Here is a 21,352-nt window from a genome sequence, read left to right on the forward strand (position 1 = left end):
ATCTTTTCTAGGTTTGGAACACCAAGAGCCATTATTAGCGATGAAGGCAGTCACTTTTGTAATAGGTCATTTGAGGCACTTTTAAAGCGGTATGGAATTACACATAGGGTCTCAACACCTTATCATCCCCAAACAAGTGGACAAGTGGAGATTAGTAACCGAGAAATCAAGCAAATCTTGGAGAAAACCGTGAGTCCTACGAGGAAGGATTGGAGCTTGCGACTTAATGATGCATTGTGGGCATATAGGACAGCCTACAAAACCCCCATTGGTATGTCTCCTTTTCGCTTGGTTTATGGTAAAGCATGTCACCTTCCGGTTGAACTTGAACATAGAGCATTTTGGGCAATCAAGAAATTCAATTTCGATATGAAAGAGGCTGGAGATGCAAGGCGACTCCAATTGAATGAGTTAGATGAGATGAGGAATGATGCCTATGAGAGTGCACGGATTTACAAGGAAAGGACTAAGGCATTTCATGACAAATTCATTCAAAGGAAGAACTTTGAGATTGGGCAAAAAGTCTTGCTCTTCAATTCACGCCTTCGGCTATTCCCAGGTAAGTTACGTTCTAGATGGTACGGTCCATTTGTTGTTACTAATGTTTTCCCTCATGGTGTAGTTGAGATTCAAAATGACAAGACGGGAAACATATTCAAAGTGAACGGACATCGCTTGAAGCCATACTATGAATCTTTTGAGCTTGGAAAAGAGAGCATGCACGTGCATGCACCGCCCCCATCTATTGTTTAATCATCTAAAGAACTGCGTCTGGCTGAAGACTTTAAACTTAGCGCTTCTTGGGAGGCAACCCAAGCATTCGTTACATTGTCCATCCTCTCCCACTTCGACATATGCTTTGCTCATCCAGACACCTACACAAACCCGGGAAGTTCTCACACCCTCTCTCTCTATTTAATTGACTTTGCATGAATTAGTTTTCTTTGTTTTCAACATTGAGGACAATGTTTGTTTTAAGTTGTGGGTGATTGAGTTCTTTGGTTTCACATTGAGGGCAATGTGTCATTTAAGTTTAGGGGGAAAGGCAAGTTCTTTCGTTTTTGTTCTTAGATTTCTAGGGTGTTAGAAAAAAAAAAAAAAAATTAAATTTCAAAATTTTGGCCCAGAGGTTCGGTCCTCTATTTGGAGGTCCGGTCCTCTACACTGCTGGAAGAAGATGACCTCTCTGGAGGTCCGGTCCTCTCTGTAGCTGGAATGGAGCTTCGCTTCTGGAGGTCCGGTCCTCTCTCATTGAGGACCGGTCCTTCTATGCACTTCCTAGAGCCATGCTCTCTGGAGGTCCGGTCCTCTCCTTTGAGGACCGATCCTCTAGAGCAAAAAAAAAAAAAAAAAAAAAAAATATTTTTTTTTTAGTTTTGTTTTCATTTAGGGTTTTGTTTTTAATTGTTTGCGGTGGTCACTTCCCAATTCTATGATGAGATTGAATTTTATTTGCCATTAACTTTTAAGGAATTGTGAGCATGACATTAATTCTTTACATTATCTTTGTGTTAACCATAATTTTGTGATTTAACTTGATAAATCTTTTTGCACATGGCCATATTAATATGATGTTCAATTGGGGAGTTCACATGATTTAAATTCCCAAATAAGGCTAGTGTAGACTTATATAACCCTTATTATGTAAGCTTTTGAGCCTATGCCTTTCATTCTTGAGTGTTATATACTATTCGATAATTTTCTTGTCTACAAGTCGTTGTGATCTCATTATTCTTTGTTTTAGTCAAGTACTTGAGGATGTTTAAATTGTTTGCTAGAACTACTTTCATTATCTATTCGAGGCATATTTCATGAACCACATGGATCCAAGGAAGTGATATAGGCCTTGTTTCTTTCGTTTGAGCCTTTCTAGCCAACACATATCACTTTTAACCCTAGTTAACCCCCTTGTGTCTTTTTATGTAAGCTTTTTCGTTCTTTACCCATTTTTCCTCACCTTAATCTATCATATGTTTATCCTATACCCTTCTAAGGAGTTCTATAGAGTATTTTCGTTGTTAAGGGAAAATTGCACAAATTGTTCAATCATGTGGAAAGTAAAGGATACTATCTAAAAAAAAAAAAATAATAAAACTAATTTCGATGCCTTTTCAACTCGAGTTTTTAAGCCCGAGGAGTGTTTTACACTTAATACCCTAAAGCTATCTAGCTTGGGAGTTATTGGCCTAACACTTGTTACATGGGTTGATTAGAAAGCTAATGGAGTTAGTTTAAAAAAAAAAAAAAAAAAAATCAAGACAGTATCAATATGAAGTTTCGTGCCTATGAGAGTGCAAGATGTTATAATGGAAAGCTCTATGAATTCCTTAGAATTTGTTCATCCATATCTTTTTCTTGTTCCACCCATCACCCTAAGCCCCATTACAACCTTAGTGAAAGTCCTACTTGATCCAAGGAGAAGTGTGGTTCCTCATGTGGAGAATAGGTGTGGAAGTACTATGGTCGGATGGTTTAAATGTTTCAAGTATGTGATATCTTTCCATGAGATCTTTTTATATTTGTCTTGAGCCTTTATTTCAATTATGTGAGTATATCATATTGCTTTGATTCCTCTCACATATTTATGAGTGACAATAACTAGTCAAATTTCGAGTGCTTTTATTGGAGTGAACATCCGTGATGAGATTTGAAGTTGAAGCTTGTTCTTATTTGGTTATTTACCTTCTGTGAAGCTTAAGTCGTGGGTTGTATTAATGTTGGCTATTTCACACACTACATCCAAGTTTTTCAATTCAAGTTTGGTTAATCCTTTGATAATGTCTTGAGTTATTGTTGCTTATTTCTTGGAAGTTAGCTAATGGTTTGTGATTATCTTTGAGATCAATATTGGGAAGTTAGTCGATCGCTTGTTTGCGTTGAGTGTTTGTTCTTTTGTTTTTATTTTTCGTTTTGTTCTGCTCGAGGACTAGCAAAATCTAAGTTGTGGGTATTTGATAAGTCCATAAATATACTCATTTATGTACTCTTTTTACTTAGGTTTTGTAGAAGAATTAGATTTGAAAAGGGCTTATTACTTCACTTTTCTGATTTTCAGCTTTTCTGCGCTCATAGAAGGTTTTTAAGGGAAAATCAACTTTTCGGAGGAATTTTAGCGCAAGGCCAATTGGAAATGAAAGCTAACACCTTGAAGTTCAATCTGTGATTTTTCTAGAATTTATTACCGAGCCAATTGGTACAGTTTTACAAGTAAAGTTAGCCCACGTGCAGACAGGACAGTTTCGTACATGTTACGTGAATATGAAGAAACGGAAGCCTTCCCGAATTTTCCAAGTTACGTGACATATATGGTTGGAAAGATAAGACATTTATCTTTCTAAAATATATTTTTACTGATTTTTATAGAAGGCCGAAGATCCCCAAATCGTGTGACAATTGGGCTGAGCTGTATTTCCCTGTGGAGTTAGGAATTGTGATCTTTACTTTCCTATTTGGATTCCTTGTTTACCAAGACTTCTTGGACGACTTTTCAGTCAATTTTAGGGTTTAGGACTTTGATGTAAGTCATATAAAAAGCCAGCCAAGGCCCCATACAAGGGGATTCACGTCCTAAGGAGAGCAACGGCAAGAGGAGAAAGCTGCCAGCAAGTTATTTATTTTCCTTTGTTCTTTGAATTTTCAGTTCTTATGTATTTATTTTTGAGTTCATCTAAGAACATGAGTAACTAATTTCTTGTTAGTTAGGGCTTAATCTTGAAGCCCTAAACATGATTTCAATTCTATAAACAAGTTTGAATGGATTTTTCAGTTTCTACAAGCGTGATGATTTCGGTTTCTCTATATTATGTGAATTCTGATATTTTGATTCTTTGAGTAGCTAACTTTGAAGCATGTATCGGAATTAAATTGTTGTAGAACATATGTCAATTGCCATATTGAATGTGCTCTTGTTTGCAACGAATAATTGGGTTAAGAACTAGTTATGAGAAATCGATTCTTGAATTCCTAATAACAAATGCCATGTTTTAGGGTTTTTGTGACACTCTTATGTTCTTTGATCATAATGGATTTTTGATTGTTAATTTGAGTAGATGCCATACTGGATTTCAATTAAGAATACATGTATTGATGTAAATGTCATACACCTTACATACACTTAAGAGAGAATCATACAACTAGAGTCAAATGCCATGATCTGGTTGTGAGTGTCGTCATCATATGCTTGCTAGAAATTGATTATCTATTGTTGTTTATGGATTGATTGATTGTTTGGAGGTGGATAGTGAGTCCTAGCTATTGTTCTTGATTGATTTTAAACCAATTTCTCTGAAACTCTAATTTAAATTCTGTTTTGTTTTCTTTTCCTTGTTTTGTTTTATTTACAAAATTAAATCAAAACCCCTTTGGTGTTGGCGTGTGTGTGGAAGTCCTTGTGATTTCAATCTTTATTTTGTTTTCGTGTTTAATTGTGTTCTAGTTTTCTTTGTGTGACATTGATAAACATCTCTTTAGATTACAATCTCTGTGGGAATGACCCTTGCTTGCTTACTATACTATCATTTGATTTGTGCACTTGCAAGGTTTTAATATTGTTGTTAAAAATTACCAACATCGATCGATCAAGAAAATGGTAACTTGGTTCAAGAAAGTGGTAACCCAGCCCAAGCTTGACCAAACTTACCATTTTCTTGATGTTTTTCCCTCAAGAAATGGTAACATTGGCTCAAGAAATGGTAAGTTACCATTTTCTTGATCCAAGTTACCATTTTCTTGAACCAATCCTCAAGAAAATGGTAACCAAATCAGCCAAGAAAAAAACGTTACCACTTTCTTGATCGTTCGATCAAGAAAATGGTAACTTTGATCAAGAAAGTGGTAACCAAGCCCAACCTTGACCAAAGTTACCATTTTCTTGATTTTTTTCTCAAGAAATGGTAACTTTTTTTCAAAAAATGGTAAGTTATCATTTTCTTGATCCAAGTTACCATTTTCTTGAACCAAACATCAAGAAAATGGTAACATCATCAGTGGGTCAAAAATTGTTTCGCACTGCAACTGTGTATAGACGAAAGAGTAATTGCATTCTCAGACTACTAAACATATGCTCCTGTTTGACAATCCGGTTTTGACATGCAATCCCAAATTCTCAACAAAATTGCTTCTATAGTTATATCCCAAGTTACCAACTATGAATTATAGTCTTAAGGTATAGTGTATTGGGTAAGTTATAGGATTTAAAATTTGAAAAAAACACAATAGGATTTAGGATATAGAATATTGGGTTTAAGTTTAAGTTTAAGTTTCTAAATTGACCGAAACGCAAACCAAGTGACTAAAGCCTATTAGTGAGGAACAAAAAATATTCATCACTAAAACCTATACTTTTTAGTGACCAAAGTCTTTCCTCACTAAAAAAATTGATTTATTGATGAACTATTCCATCCCAAAAATACCAAAATTTTGGTCACTAAAGGCCTATGTTTCATCACTATAGATGATGGTTTAGTGAGGAACATAAATATATTCATCCCTAAAATATGATGAGGTGGATCTGGTGGTTACATGAAATAGTGACCAAAATCTTCATCACTAAAACCTACCATTCCTTCACTAAAATATTGTAGATACATTTAGTGATAGAATTTGGTCACAAATTCGATTTTAATTACTATTTTAAACTCATTTTTTCAAAATTACTACATTAAACACATCCTGCTTTGTTTTCAATATAAGTAGCAACAGTAGATGTTAATACATTTCATTTCAAAATGACAAGTGACTAGTATTCGGATATCAAAGTTTATCCATCAAAACATGTACATCTCTCTCACAAATTAATTTAAACATAAAACCCAACAATGCAAATCTCTAGATAGAAGATGTCCATTCCGAAGGCTTGTAATCTGTCCTTGAAATCTCAACAGCCTGCACAGACGACAAATTTCAAATTGAATAACAAGGGTATATTATACAGATACATATCATCCATGTCACCAGAAATAAGTCCTAAAGTCAAAGATCATTTCTGAAGCTTACCTGCATTCCTTCCATGCCATTGATTCCTACTCCAATATCAGCCTCTTGAATCATGCCAACATCATTTGCCTCATCTCCAATTGCCAAGGTTGTCCTTCCTGTATGTTTTTTTTTTTTTTTTAACCAAACGAGTAATCTGCAAAAATATAAGATTGATTTCAGAACACTTGTAGGTATTTTGAAATGAAAAGATGGAATCGGCTTGTTTTTCTTAATTACAAAAGTTGGTAAGATGATAAAATTCACTACAGAATATAAAAGAAGAAGAAGCTAGCCTTCTGTTTGCCTAACTTCTAAAACGAAGATTATATATAATAGACCTACCAAATCCTTCTGTTTTGGAGAGACCCTGCAACATATAACAGAGGCACAATTAACAGCCAAAGGAAAGCACTGGTCCTTCACATCACTTCTCAGATCAATTTCAAGGCCAGGGTGCATCTTTACTGCCTTCTTCAAACTTGAATTTGTGAAAACTTTCGAGTTGGTTTAAATGTCTTCTTTCATCGTCTGGAAACTAGAATAAACAAAATATGTGATTACCAACTCAACTTCTATTGGAGTTGGATGTTTAAGAAAATTGAAACTTACTATAGTCTCCTTAAAACTCAAAGTCAATTAGTCCCATAACACATCTAAGTTTAAATGTTAAGTGTCTTAGAAACAAGTTCAAAAGGCCATTGCAAAATAGGTTTTACTTGTGTGCAAGTTAGTTACTGGGATGCATGTGAAAGGAAACAAGAATCCATAGAGCATATTTGCACAGCAGAACATGATTATGTTTCTTTGTTCCATTGAAACCTATGGGTATTCTCAAGCACACAACAGTAGAACGAAAACAAACCAAGAAACTAGAAGAGTACCATTGACAACTACTGATTTGAGCATGTTCTTTCTACTTTTCTCTGTTGTGCAAAAGAGATGACCACTAAAATGACATTAGGTGTGGATTGCCTCTTACAAGGAGATAATCGATGAGAAGGAAAAAGCGAAAGAGATCGAGCAGGAAATTAATGGAGAAAGAGATTCAGTGAGAGTTTTCGGACTGGGGATGTATACAAGAAATTTGACTATTTGAGTTTCTGAAACAATAATATATTAATTCATTTTCCTGCTCTCAACAAACAAACTAATTGTTGGCCAAAAACAAATAACAAAAGGAACTAAACAAAACTTTATGGACTTCTACAAAGCACAGAGGTCCAGCTATATGAAACTGATTCATTCCTAGCTACAAAGAAAATATCATGTTGCAATAAGTCCCTGCAGAGTTTTCAAAAGCCAATCTACTTCCTAGTGAAGCATCTCATTAATTCCCCCACAGTAACTTACCACCCATACTTGGAAGGTTGTCCATTGCTCACTCTCCACTACCCTTGTTATTGCTGGCAGCTTTGTGTTTCCTTAAACCTCTCCTCTTCTCTTCCCTGCAAAAGTTGCAAGAGATCAAGTTGTTGCCCATAACAAGACCCATGTCATTCGACTCATTCCAAACAAGAAAACCAAAGCATAGAGAGAAACAAGACCAAGAGTTAAAAAACTTACTCTCAGTTCTGACGGTTTCTTTTTACTGTCGCACTAACCTTCAATGTCCCACAAAAAATCTTCAAAGAAATGGAAGGTAGAGAACCAGGTGAAGCAACTTCGCCATCGGTTAGTCTAAAAACTATTGATAGCAGGTCTCTTTAACCCCATTAATATACTGTGCCCTCCCCCTAGTGTGTAGATGAATCCATGTACTCTTATTTCTGGGTTTCTAGGTTTCGAAACTCAGTGAGAGAGAGGGTCTGAGTTTTCTGGGATGATGGGCGATGGACGTGCTATGATGGGTTTCTGAGTTTTCTGCGTTTTTGGTGAGAGGATGGCGAAAGGGTGGCGAGAGGGCGATGATTCAACTAGAGGGCGAGGATTCAACGAGAGGACGAGGACGGCGAGAGAGAGTTTGATCTTTCTGGGATGGGTTTCTGAGTTTACGGTGAGAGGATTGCTAGATCGAGGGTGGCGAGAGGGCGAGGATTCAGTGAGAAAGTGAGACTGAGAGGGTGAGGGCCGCCAGAGAGTCTGGGTGAGGGGAGGCAATTTCTTTTGAATCGAGAGTGAGATGAGAGTGTGATTTGGGTTTTACCACTTTTTTGATGCATCCCTCAAGAAAGTGGTAACTCTCAGTCTTACCAAATCTTGACTAAGAGTTACCACTTTCTTGAGAGTTGTTTCAATAAGTGGTAACTTCACAAATGCTTAAAACCCAAGTTATCACTTTCTTGATCTTTTATTCAAGAAAATGGTAACTTCACATCAAGAATGTGGTAACCACCTACGCATGCAACTGTATATAGACGCAAAAGCAATTGCATTCTCCGAGTATTATATTCAAGCTCCTGTTTGCCAATCGGGTTTGGACATGCAATCACAAAATTACATCTTCAACAAACTTACCATTTTTTTGATTTTGTTTTCAAGAATTGGTAACTTAATCTCAAGAAATGGTAAGTTACTATTTTCTTGATCGAAGTTACTATTTTCTTGAACCAAACATCAAGAAAATGGTAACCAAATCAGTGGGGCAAAAAACGTTACCACTTTCTTGATCATTCGATCAAGAAAATGGTAACTTGGTTCAAGAATGTGGTGACCAAGCCGAATGTTGACCAAAGTTACCATTTTCTTGATGTTTTTTCTCAAGAATTGGTTACATTTTCTCAATAAATGGTAAGTTACAACATTCTTGATCGAAGTTACCATTTTCTTGAACCAAACATCAAGAAAATGGTAACCAAATCAGCCAAGCAAAACATGTTACCACTTTCTTGATCGAACAATCAAGAAAATGGTAACTTGGTTCAAGAAAGTGGTAACTCAGCCCAAGCTTGACCAAACTTACCATTTTCTTGATTTTTTTCCTCAAGAAATGGTAACATTTTCTCAAGAAATAGTAAGTTACCACATTCTTGATTGAAGTTACCATTTTCTTGAACCAAACATCAAGAAAATAGTAACCAAATCAGCCAAGCAAAACACGTTACCACTTTCTTGATCGATCGATCAAGAAAATGGTAATTTGGTTCAAGAATGTGGTAACCCAGCCCAAGCTTGACCAAACTTGCCATTTTCTTGATTTATTTCCTCAAGAAATGGTAACTTTTTCTCAAGAAATGGTAAGTTACCATTTTCTTGAACCAAACATCAAGAAAATGGTAACCAAATCAGTGGGGCAAAAAAACGTTACCACTTTCTTGATCGTTTGATCAAGAAAATGGTAACCTCGATCAAGAACGCGGTAACCAAGCCAAATCTTGACCAAAGTTACTATTTTCTTGATTTTTTTTCTCAAGAAATGGTAAGTTACCACATTCTTGATCGAAGTTACCATTTTCTTGAACCAAACATCAAGAAAATGGTAACCACATCAGCCAACCAAAACATGTTACCACTTTCTTGATCGTTCGATCAAGAAAATGGTAACTTGGTTCAAGAAAGTGGTAACCAAGCCTAATCTTGACCAAACTTACCATTTTCTTGATTTCTTTTTTCTCAAGAAATTGTAACATTTTCTCAAGAAATGGTAAGTTACTACATTCTTGATCGAAGTTACCCTTTTCTTGAACCAAGCATCAAGAAAATGGTAACGGAATCAGCCAAGCAAAACACGTTACCACTTTCTTCATCGATCGATCAAGAAAATGGTAACTTTGTTCAAGAATATGGTAACCCAGCCCAAGCTTGACCAAACTTACCGTTTTCTTGATTTATTTCCTGTAGAAATGGTAACGTTTTCTCAAGAAATGGTAAGTTACCATTTTCTTGATCCAAGTTACCATATTGAGATAAAACATTGCTATATGTGAAAACCCAAATTGGGGAAAAAACCAATTACATTTTCTGGCATAGCAAGAAAAACCAATTCCTCTGAAATCCATACAAGTAAGAGAATTTAAATACACAAATTTCAGAAAGCCATTGCAAGGTAATTGAAAAGATTCACAATCTCTCTATGAGGACGCAATTATACCTTTGTAATGATCCGGTAGCGACCATGACCTGATACATGATCCCCGAGAGAGACCTCAAAGTCGCTAGAAAACTCAGATCGCCGGCGAAGGGGTTGGATCTGTTCTCCTTTGATTCTCCTTCATGATTGAATTTTAGGTCTAAAGGAGGACACCCAGATGATCAGTGTGTCGAGAGGACGATGTCTTGGGTGGTCGGTGTCGCAACTCCGCCGGAGAAGGCGGATGGCCGTCACGAAGTTCAATCGGTTCATCGATTTCGACATGGTAACTGGTAGATGAATATTTGGGGCCGATTTTGTCAACTTTGCCGCCGGACGACTGGGTTTTGATCGGAGAAAGGGTGCGGGAGAGAGAGGGTAAAGAAGCAGATGAGATCTGCGTTTTTTGCTTGCCCTGACTCAGAAGGATTTCTTTTGTTTTGTTCAGAGGTTACTCTTTCTCTCTCATTATGGGCTACCGATTCAGCCCTTGTTTTTTTTCTCATCCGTTAGATCAAATATATCTCATCCAACGGTTAAGTCTCTAAAGGCATTTGATGGTGTTGATGACCATGTTGTTTTTGAATTGTCTTCATAAACTACCACTGCATTGTCTTGTGGATATAGGAAAAGCTGTGGAGGCATATGAAGGCATTCAATTTTTCCTTCAAGCATCTCAACCACTTTGTGCATCGAATTAGGACGGTCACTAGGCTTCAATTGTATGCACCATAACGCAACTATAAGCATCTTCTTTGTCATTTTATTTTCCTCCTCCGTCGCATCTTCCATTTTCTATGTCATTTCCTTCACTAAATTGGTCGTAAACCCACAAAGGAAAGTAAATTTGGCTCGAATGGGCTGCAACTGCATTCAAATTCTTTCTTTTGCCTACAATTTCCATCAACAACATTCCAAAACTATAGATGTCGGCTTTGTATGACACACCTCCAATATTTTTGTAAAACAATTCTGGAGCTATGTATCCAATGGTTCCTCTTGCTGCAGTCAAAGTCAAACTGCTATCATCTAATGGGCATAATCTTGCCAGCCCAAAGTCAGAAATTTTTGGAACAAAATTCTCATCAAGAAGAATGTTGTGAGGCTTGATATCAAAATGCAAAATTTGCATGTCACATCCTTTATGTAGATAGTCAATACCACACGTGTAACGACCCGACCCAAATTTTCACTAGAAAATTTAAATTTTGTTCAATTATGGTTTTAAGAAGTTTTAAAGGATGTTGAAATGTATTTTAAAGATTTTGGGATTATTCGGAAAACAAAAAGGGTTTTGATTTAAAGTTTTGATTTATTTGTTTTTGTTTTAATTTAAGCTTGACCAAAATTTGACTTTTAAAATAAAAGGGCTTTTGATTTTGACTTTGGGTCCGTTAGATAGGTTTCGAACTCACGATTTCATAGACACGCGGCACGCGCCAATCCGAGTTACGGTTTGGAAGATACGGACATGTGAAGTGAGGGGCAATTTTGTAAATTTATAAAAGTGGGTTTAAATACCCAAAATCAGAAAAAATTTCTGATTTTTCTCTCTCTCTCTAGAAATTTCTAGTGGCTTCTCTCTCTTCTTTATCTCTCTCTCTCTCCCGCACTCCCTGACTTCTCCCTCTCTCTCCCCGAGCTCACTCACCACTCCCCTCCCCTTCTCTCACCGGCGCAGCAGCTCCGGCCACCTTCCCGACGCCCCAAGACCACCGGCGAGTCGGCGCCAACCCCCCAGACCAGCCCCCTTCGCCAGCCAGCCACCACTTCGACGAGGGCCACAACACACAGTCGCAACCCACCCCTGCGCACACACCAGCCACCCTCAAGAACTCACGCCGCCGGCCAACCCAGACCAACCCAGATCGCCGGCGAGCTCCTCTCGTCAGCGCCGACCCCTGCAGACCCCTCCCTTCGCCGGCCAGTCAGTGCAGCGACGCGAAATCGCGCCTAGAAGCCAACCAACGTCGACTGTTCTCGCCAGATTCCAGCCATTTCCAACCTCCTTTCACCTCGATTTATGGTGAGTTTCCTTCCTCTTGTTATGGGTCCTCTTTTCCCTATTGAATTCGTTGTTTTTATACTGAGATTTTGTGAAGATGAAAAGTGGGATTTAAACACCCATTTCGGGTTCTCCTTGATTTCGGCCATGGGGGTGGTTTTGATTAATGTTTGGACAACTTCCACCCCGATGGACCTCTAATGGGTGATTAGATTCGGCAATTTAATGGGTTTTGGAGAAATTACGACTTTTGAGTATATGAACCGCTTCTTTGAGTGGCGACGGCGGTGGTTCCGACCACCCTACTGCCATTTTAATTATTTAGCAGTATTTGAGTACCATACCTAGTTCGTTAATGATTTGTTTTAGATGGATGCTACGTTGGTTGACGGAAATTTCATGTTTAGCCGCGATTAGACATTGTTTGTGTATCGATTTAACTCTCGGGTAAAATCTCAATCAAGGTATGCCACCGGCATGGGTCCAATTGAATTTATGGTTGAAATTGAGAATGCGAATGTCGTAGATTTGGAGCCGAGAAGGATTTGGACTTAGTTAAGTTTGGGAGCGATAAGAAAATTTAGGAATTTGCCGGTGGAATAAATATTTTGGGCAAGTAGGATGTTAGTCTTCGTACACACACATACTATATATATTTTTGAGTAAAGACTAATAGGATGCTTATTGTTTTATTTTATAGACGAGACGATCGTAGCTCAAGACGACCTGACTAGGGATCGAAGCTAGAATTCTTGCTGTGAGTGGACTTTATTTTGCAAATGCTTTTCTAAATTCATGATTTATTTATGTGGTTATTGAATTTGTTTGAGAGATAATAGAGGTTGAATTGGATCTGTGATTTAGAAGTGTTTTCTTAAATTATGATTTTATTATTTGGTTATCATGAGTCTTGAATTGGAAATATTGATTTGAGTTACGAATTTTATGAAGATAAATGAGCAGTTTAAAACCGTCATATTAGTACCCCCTTCAGCAGGTAAATACTGCTCTGCACTCGCCTAGAGATGACTCGGCGGTGTATGACCAGCACAGGTATATAATTGCTCTGCACTCGCCTAGAGATGACTCGGCGGTGTATGACCAGCACAGGTACATAATTGCTCTGCACTCGCCTAGAGATGACTCGGCGGTGTATGACCAGCACAGGTACATAATTGCTCTGCACTCGCCTAGAGATGACTCGGCGGTGTATGACCAGCACAGGTATATAATTGCTCTGCACTCGCCTAGAGATGACTCGGCGGTGTATGACCAGCACAGGTATATAATTGCTCTGCACTCGCCTAGAGATGACTCGGCGGTGTATGACCAGCACAGGTGTATATTTGCTCTGCACTTGCCTAGAGATGACTCGGCAGTGTATGACCAGCAGTTTCCCGGGTACTAGTGTGGCGTGAGTTTTCAGTTGTGAAGTGTTTCGAGAAAATATATTCCACCAGTAAACGTTTTAAACGACAGTTTCATTAAGGCATTTCATTTTATTTCAGATATTTTAATAATTTTACAGCTTGAGAGTATTAATTGTTTTTCATGAGTTTTATAACATTTTTAAGACTTGTGAAATTGTTTTAAAACTGGGGGATTTCAAAGAGCGACGTGAGGTTTTAGAGTTAAAAATATTTAGATTTGATTTCATCTCCATTTAACTGTCCACTCACTGAGCCTATCTCACCGTTTCTTGTTTTGTCTTAAATTGTCCCCCAGGTAGTAGCTTTGGTGGAGGTCGAGCCAAACACGTCGAGGCAGTTACATCCATCTCTCAAGTTGGACCGTGTAGGCGCCAGTCAATATTCTTGTAAAAATATCCCTTGTATTAGGATAGTGGCTCTGATGATCACACTTAAAATTCTTAGATGGTTTTTCTTTAAAATTGTTGGGTCTGAGACCCTATTTTGGTTGTGGTAGAGGTGGTTGCTGTTAGAAGTGCTTTTTAACAGGTTTGAATTTTCTGGGTTAGTCCATTTTCAGGGAAGGTTCTGCCGAATTTTCGGTAGGATTTTCCTTGAATTTGGATTCCCGCAGGACCTCTCCGGGTTTCAGGGTGGAATCCGGGGGCGGTCCTGTCAACTTGGTATCAGAGCATTAGGTTTTAGATTCCTTAATTCTGCACTGAATGTGCATCCCCATTATTGATAAGAGTTTGGTTTTCTTATAGGTATTATGCCTCCTCGACGACGTGGCCGACCACCGGGGACCCACCATAGGGTAGCAGAAGGTGTCGATGAGACGACGCAGGGTTTCGAGCAATCTATTGATAGGCTAGCCGAGGCAGTGACTACTGCTGTTCGCACCAAGGCTTTTCCTGAGGGGGAATATAGCATTGAGCGTGCCCGTAAGCTCGGGGCCTCAAATTTTTCGGGTACTTCGGATCCCAGTGTGGCTAACGAGTGGATGATACAACTCGAGAGGATTTTTGAGGTTATGGGATGCCCCGATGACCGGAAGTTAGTCTTGGCTACTTTCCTGCTAGTGGGTGATGCTTATCACTGGTGAGATTCCGAGCGTTTAGGACTCACCGCGGCAGAGATCACTTGGGATAGATTTAGGAGAGTCTTTTACGAGAAGTACTATCCGCGGGTTTATTGTGATGAGAAGAGGGCCGAATTCCTGAGGCTTAGACAGGGATCTGTGTCAGTAGCAGAGTATGAGAGGAAATTTACTGAGCTTTCCAGGTTTTGCCCAGCACTTGTGGCAGACGAGGCAGATAGATGCTCTAGATTTGAGGAGGGTCTGAGAGACTCTATCCGCACGGTGGTTACTGCAGCTAACCACTCCACCTTTAGTTCATTGCGGGATGCTGCCATGAGGGTGGAGAGAGCTTTAGCGGAGCGGAATAGGAGTGAGACGAGACGTCGCCCTCACCAGAATACTTTTGTGAGTGGCCCTAGTCAGGGACCATCCAAGAGAGGCAGTTTCAGTTCAGGTTCTTCAGGAAGTGGTGGTTTTAGAGGTGTTAGACATGACTCAGGAGGTAGTCGAGGTTCTGGACACAGTCAGAGTTCTGGCCATCAGTCAGCGAGTAGCTCAGCTCGTAGCATAGCACGATTGAGTGGATCCCAGGATAGTCGAACCCTTAGGACAAATCGTCCGAGATGTAATCTTTGTGAAAAATACCACGATGGGGTGTGCCAGAGAGGAAGCGTGGGTTGTTTTCGTTGTGGACAGGTAGGGCATTTCATGAAGGATTGCCCGACTTTTCACCAGAGGGATAGCGGAGTTTCAGGCTCAGCCGTCCCTCTGGGACAGACTTCAGGGGCCCAGAGTCAGGGGCAAGGAGCAGTACAGACTGCGGGAGCTACGTCTAATAGTGGAGCCCAGTCTAGCCATATGAGTAGAGGTGGAGGGCAGCAGAGGGGCCAGCCAGGACGCCCTAGGACCCAGGGCAGAGTCTTCGCCATGATGCAACAGGACGCTTTAGCTTCACCGGATGTCATCATGGGTACGTTATCCATCCTTGGTCATAATGCAAAATTTTTGATAGACTCTGGGACACACACACACACACTTGACTGTCACGTATTCTTGTTTTGATTGTCTATCAGAGATAATCCTTCTTGATTTGTGGGTTAGAGTGGTTTTCAAATAATTTAAAGATTTTAAATTGATTTACTTCGTAATGGTGTTATCCCTGAAAAATTTATCTAGGGCCTGGCGTTTCTATCACGTTTTCAAGTTGTGATTTTTGAGGCTTACATAATTTATTTAGGTTCGTTGTGGAGCGATTTCTTTAGTTTAAATATCTTTGGTTTTCTCGAATGGAAGGAAATGCCAAAATCCACGCATATTTTAACTTATGGTTGTTGAAATGAGGTTCGATTTGAAGGGCGATAAGAAGTTTGCAACAACAATTCACTTAAATCAAAGATTTTTTTTACTAAATTTCGAGGACGAAATTTTTTAAGGGGGGGAGGTTGTAACGACCCGACCCAAATTTTCACTAGAAAATTTAAATTTTGTTCAATTATGGTTTTAAGAAGTTTTAAAGGATGTTGAAATGTATTTTAAAGATTTTGGGATTATTCGGAAAACAAAAAGGGTTTTGATTTAAAGTTTTGATTTATTTGTTTTTGTTTTAATTTAAGCTTGACCAAAATTTGACTTTTAAAATAAAAGGGCTTTTGATTTTGACTTTGGGTCCGTTAGATAGGTTTCGAACTCACGATTTCATAGACACGCGGCACGCGCCAATCCGAGTTACGGTTTGGAAGATACGGACATGTGAAGTGAGGGGCAATTTTGTAAATTTATAAAAGTGGGTTTAAATACCCAAAATCAGAAAAAATTTCTGATTTTTCTCTCTCTCTAGAAATTTCTAGTGGCTTCTCTCTCTTCTTTATCTCTCTCTCTCTCCCGCACTCCCTGACTTCTCCCTCTCTCTCCCCGAGCTCACTCACCACTCCCCTCCCTTTCTCTCACCGGCGCAGCAGCTCCGGCCACCTTCCCGACGCCCCAAGACCACCGGCGAGTCGGCGCCAACCCCCCAGACCAGCCCCCTTCGCCAGCCAGCCACCACTTCGACGAGGGCCACAACACACAGTCGCAACCCACCCCTGCGCACACACTAGCCACCCTCAAGAACTCACGCCGCCGGCCAACCCAGACCAACCCAGATCGCCGGCGAGCTCCTCTCGTCAGCGCCGACCCCTGCAGACCCCTCCCTTCGCCGGCCAGTCAGTGCAGCGACGCGAAATCGCGCCTAGAAGCCAACCAACGTCGACTGTTCTCGCCAGATTCCAGCCATTTCCAACCTCCTTTCACCTCGATTTATGGTGAGTTTCCTTCCTCTTGTTATGGGTCCTCTTTTCCCTATTGAATTCGTTGTTTTTATACTGAGATTTTGTGAAGATGAAAAGTGGGATTTAAACACCCATTTCGGGTTCTCCTTGATTTCGGCCATGGGGGTGGTTTTGATTAATGTTTGGACAACTTCCACCCCGATGGACCTCTAATGGGTGATTAGATTCGGCAATTTAATGGGTTTTGGAGAAATTACGACTTTTGAGTATATGAACCGCTTCTTTGAGTGGCGACGGCGGTGGTTCCGACCACCCTACTGCCATTTTAATTATTTAGCAGTATTTGAGTACCATACCTAGTTCGTTAATGATTTGTTTTAGATGGATGCTACGTTGGTTGACGGAAATTTCATGTTTAGCCGCGATTAGACATTGTTTGTGTATCGATTTAACTCTCGGGTAAAATCTCAATCAAGGTATGCCACCGGCATGGGTCCAATTGAATTTATGGTTGAAATTGAGACTGCGAATGTCGTAGATTTGGAGCCGAGAAGGATTTGGACTTAGTTAAGTTTGGGAGCGATAAGAAAATTTAGGAATTTGCCGGTGGAATAAATATTTTGGGCAAGTAGGATGTTAGTCTTCGTACACACACATACTATATATATTTTTGAGTAAAGACTAATAGGATGCTTATTGTTTTATTTTATAGACGAGACGATCGTAGCTCAAGACGACCTGACTAGGGATCGAAGCTAGAATTCTTGCTGTGAGTGGACTTTATTTTGCAAATGCTTTTCTAAATTCATGATTTATTTATGTGGTTATTGAATTTGTTTGAGAGATAATAGAGGTTGAATTGGATCTGTGATTTAGAAGTGTTTTCTTAAATTATGATTTTATTATTTGGTTATCATGAGTCTTGAATTGGAAATATTGATTTGAGTTACGAATTTTATGAAGATAAATGAGCAGTTTAAAACCGTCATATTAGTACCCCCTTCAGCAGGTAAATACTGCTCTGCACTCGCCTAGAGATGACTCGGCGGTGTATGACCAGCACAGGTACATAATTGCTCTGCACTCGCCTAGAGATGACTCGGCGGTGTATGACCAGCACAGGTACATAATTGCTCTGCACTCGCCTAGAGATGACTCGGCGGTGTATGACCAGCACAGGTATATAATTGCTCTGCACTCGCCTAGAGATGACTCGGCGGTGTATGACCAGCACAGGTATATAATTGCTCTGCACTCGCCTAGAGATGACTCGGCGGTGTATGACCAGCACAGGTGTATATTTGCTCTGCACTTGCCTAGAGATGACTCGGCAGTGTATGACCAGCAGTTTCCCGGGTACTAGTGTGGCGTGAGTTTTCAGTTGTGAAGTGTTTCGAGAAAATATATTCCACCAGTAAACGTTTTAAACGACAGTTTCATTAAGGCATTTCATTTTATTTCAGATATTTTAATAATTTTACAGCTTGAGAGTATTAATTGTTTTTCATGAGTTTTATAACATTTTTAAGACTTGTGAAATTGTTTTAAAACTGGGGGATTTCAAAGAGCGACGTGAGGTTTTAGAGTTAAAAATATTTAGATTTGATTTCATCTCCATTTAACTGTCCACTCACTGAGCCTATCTCACCGTTTCTTGTTTTGTCTTAAATTGTCCCCCAGGTAGTAGCTTTGGTGGAGGTCGAGCCAAACACGTCGAGGCAGTTACATCCATCTCTCAAGTTGGACCGTGTAGGCGCCAGTCAATATTCTTGTAAAAATATCCCTTGTATTAGGATAGTGGCTCTGATGATCACACTTAAAATTCTTAGATGGTTTTTCTTTAAAATTGTTGGGTCTGAGACCCTATTTTGGTTGTGGTAGAGGTGGTTGCTGTTAGAAGTGCTTTTTAACAGGTTTGAATTTTCTGGGTTAGTCCATTTTCAGGGAAGGTTCTGCCGAATTTTCGGTAGGATTTTCCTTGAATTTGGATTCCCGCAGGACCTCTCCGGGTTTCAGGGTGGAATCCGGGGGCGGTCCTTTCAACACGCAACTCCTAAGGAAATTTCAAATGATTTGTTGCAACTTAAGGAGATGGATCCTTCTTTAGGAAATAGGTATTTATCAAGAGATCCATTTGACATAAACTCGTATACAAGAGCACGTTTTGATCCCTCAGCACAATAGCCAATTAGTTGCACCACGTTTACATGATGTATCCTTCCAATCGTAGCAACTTCATTGATAAAATCCTGCCCATTAGCTTTGGACTTACCCAACATCTTAATTGCTACAAGGCGGCCGCTACGAAGCTTTCCTTTATATACAAAGCCATAACCTTCTTCACCCAATTTATCCTTGAATCCATGTCATTTTCTTGATATGTGAGTAGGAGTCCCTTATTGGCATGAGGTTGTTGTGACTTTGTAAGAATTCTTCAATATCGCTGTACATTGATAAGTGTCGCCTCTTCAATTTATAGATTAGAAGCACAATTATACATGGAATCCCGAATACAGTTTTTGTTGCAAACCACACTGTCAAGGAAATTAGAAAACAAATCATGATAACTATATTTTTTTGTGCTGCTACATACTTGAAACAATGTTTTCTATATTAGACCCTTAATGTGATTTTTATCTCGTGGAAAGAGCCAATTAATTATTCTTTTACATTAAACTATACTAGTCTCTTAATTGGCGCATGGCAATTGACATTTCTAAACATGCAATTAAAATTTTTAATAGTTTATTTGTCCTAAAATAAAGGTGGTGGGGAAGTGGGTTGCTAAAAATAAGGTATATAGATTTTAACTACTAAATTTCAATAACTTTTTAGTTTAGGTACCAAAATTAAATAACATTTTAAATTAGATACTAGTTGAAAAGTCAAACAAATTAATAAAGTAAAAAGTAATAGAATATACAAATATTACATCACATGCCACTACAATAAAAAAAAATATTACATCACAACACTACTACAAAAAAGCTCATACATATCAGTAATTTACCGATATCTAATGCCCCTAAAATTCGATATTGGAAAGCGTGATATCTATTCTCATTGGTTTACATATCAGTTTTGAACTGATCTCTATAGAGGTTTTTAAATCAGTTCCTTTTTTGAATACGATATATTTTCCCTTACCAGATGGTTAAAAACGCAATAAATGATATATTTATAATATATTATATCAGTATTATATTTATAACTAATATCATATACATTAATAATATGGGTTTTAGTCGTATAACTGGTATAATTATTTCCATAGACATCTATATTATGTATAAGAACAGATATCTTATATCAGACTTATATGTTCCTGAATTACGGAACTGGTATACACAGTATCATAGACATCGGTATTAGTTCTCATAAATGATATATGATATGTGAATTATATGCGTTTGAAATATAAAACTGGTATTTATATTCCCATAGATATCGTTATGTTTATAATAACTGATATCGTATATATGAATTATATGTTTTAAGAGTATGGAACTGGTATAAATATTTGTATAGATATCGGTATTGGTGATTAAAAATGATATCATATATTTGAATTATATGTTTAAAAAGTATGGAACTGGTATAAATATTTTTATAGATATCGTTATTGGTGATAAAAAATGATATCGTAGAAATCTATTATATGTGTTTTTATTGTAGAACTGATTATGAAGCCATGATTAGTATCAGTTTATTTTCCCAAAATAGATATCTATTCTCTATACCATTTCAGTTTTTACATTAGAATTGATCTAATATATTTCAAAATTAGGATTATGTGACACCTGTTTTGATATCGGATTTATTTTCAAAAAACTGATATAATTGGTTAACACCATTGAACCATCCCGTGCATATTTATTTAGTGGCCAATTTTACCTGCACAGATAAGCTAAACTGATTCATTTCATTCAACAATCCATTCCATTCATCAAATGTCATATATTTCAAAGGACCCAAAAGTTGTCATATCAAAAAAATTAGGGGGAGATCTCATCATCTCTAACTACCCATTCCTTCAAATATGTCTAAGCTAGCTAGGCTAGGCATCACTTAAAACTACCCTTTACAAAAACTATTTGTAACACCCCGATCCTAGGGCCCAAATATACACTGAAACTTTGTCTTTTAAACCTCTTTCTCAATCATTCACATCCTAATTAATATCCTCAATGCATAGACACCATCATTTCCGTCCTCATGATTCAAGCTTAGATTTCACTAAATCCTAGTAAACAAATGCAATACAAGCAACCCAACAACCATCTATCTAATTTCACACACTTCGTTTCTTGGAAATCCTCCAGTTTTATAACTACTTTCAAAAATCTCCTTTCAAAACCATTTCTAAATCCCCTTAACCGTAAATCAAGCTCTGAACTGAATTTATCCTTGGAAACCGATATCTCGAAACACTTATTCTTAAAGCTCACATCATCCTCGTACCTGTACTGTAGACAATGTCCTGGCCACAATCCCGCGCTCGAGCAGGCTCAAATCCTAGCCACAATCTCGTACGGTTGACCCTTCCGCACGAGCAGGCTCGTATCCTGGCCACAATCTCGTACGGATGACCCTTCCGCACGAGCAGGC

At 38.6% G+C, this 21,352-nt stretch overlaps 1 long non-coding RNA gene and 1 pseudogene across 1 annotated transcript in view; both read right to left on the reverse strand.

Moving 5' to 3' along the window:
• Positions 1–21,352, reverse strand: part of LOC147283091 (uncharacterized) — a 90,807-nt gene that overhangs the window by 20,130 nt on the left and 49,325 nt on the right. The window lies entirely within an intron of this gene.
• LOC147283095 (rust resistance kinase Lr10-like) overlaps positions 10,508–21,352 on the reverse strand; it is a 48,641-nt pseudogene continuing 37,796 nt past the window's right edge.

The sequence above is a fragment of the Dryas octopetala genome, chromosome 6 (genome assembly GCF_963921425.1).
Source record: "Dryas octopetala chromosome 6, drDryOcto1.1, whole genome shotgun sequence".
Taxonomy (NCBI): domain Eukaryota; kingdom Viridiplantae; phylum Streptophyta; class Magnoliopsida; order Rosales; family Rosaceae; genus Dryas; species Dryas octopetala.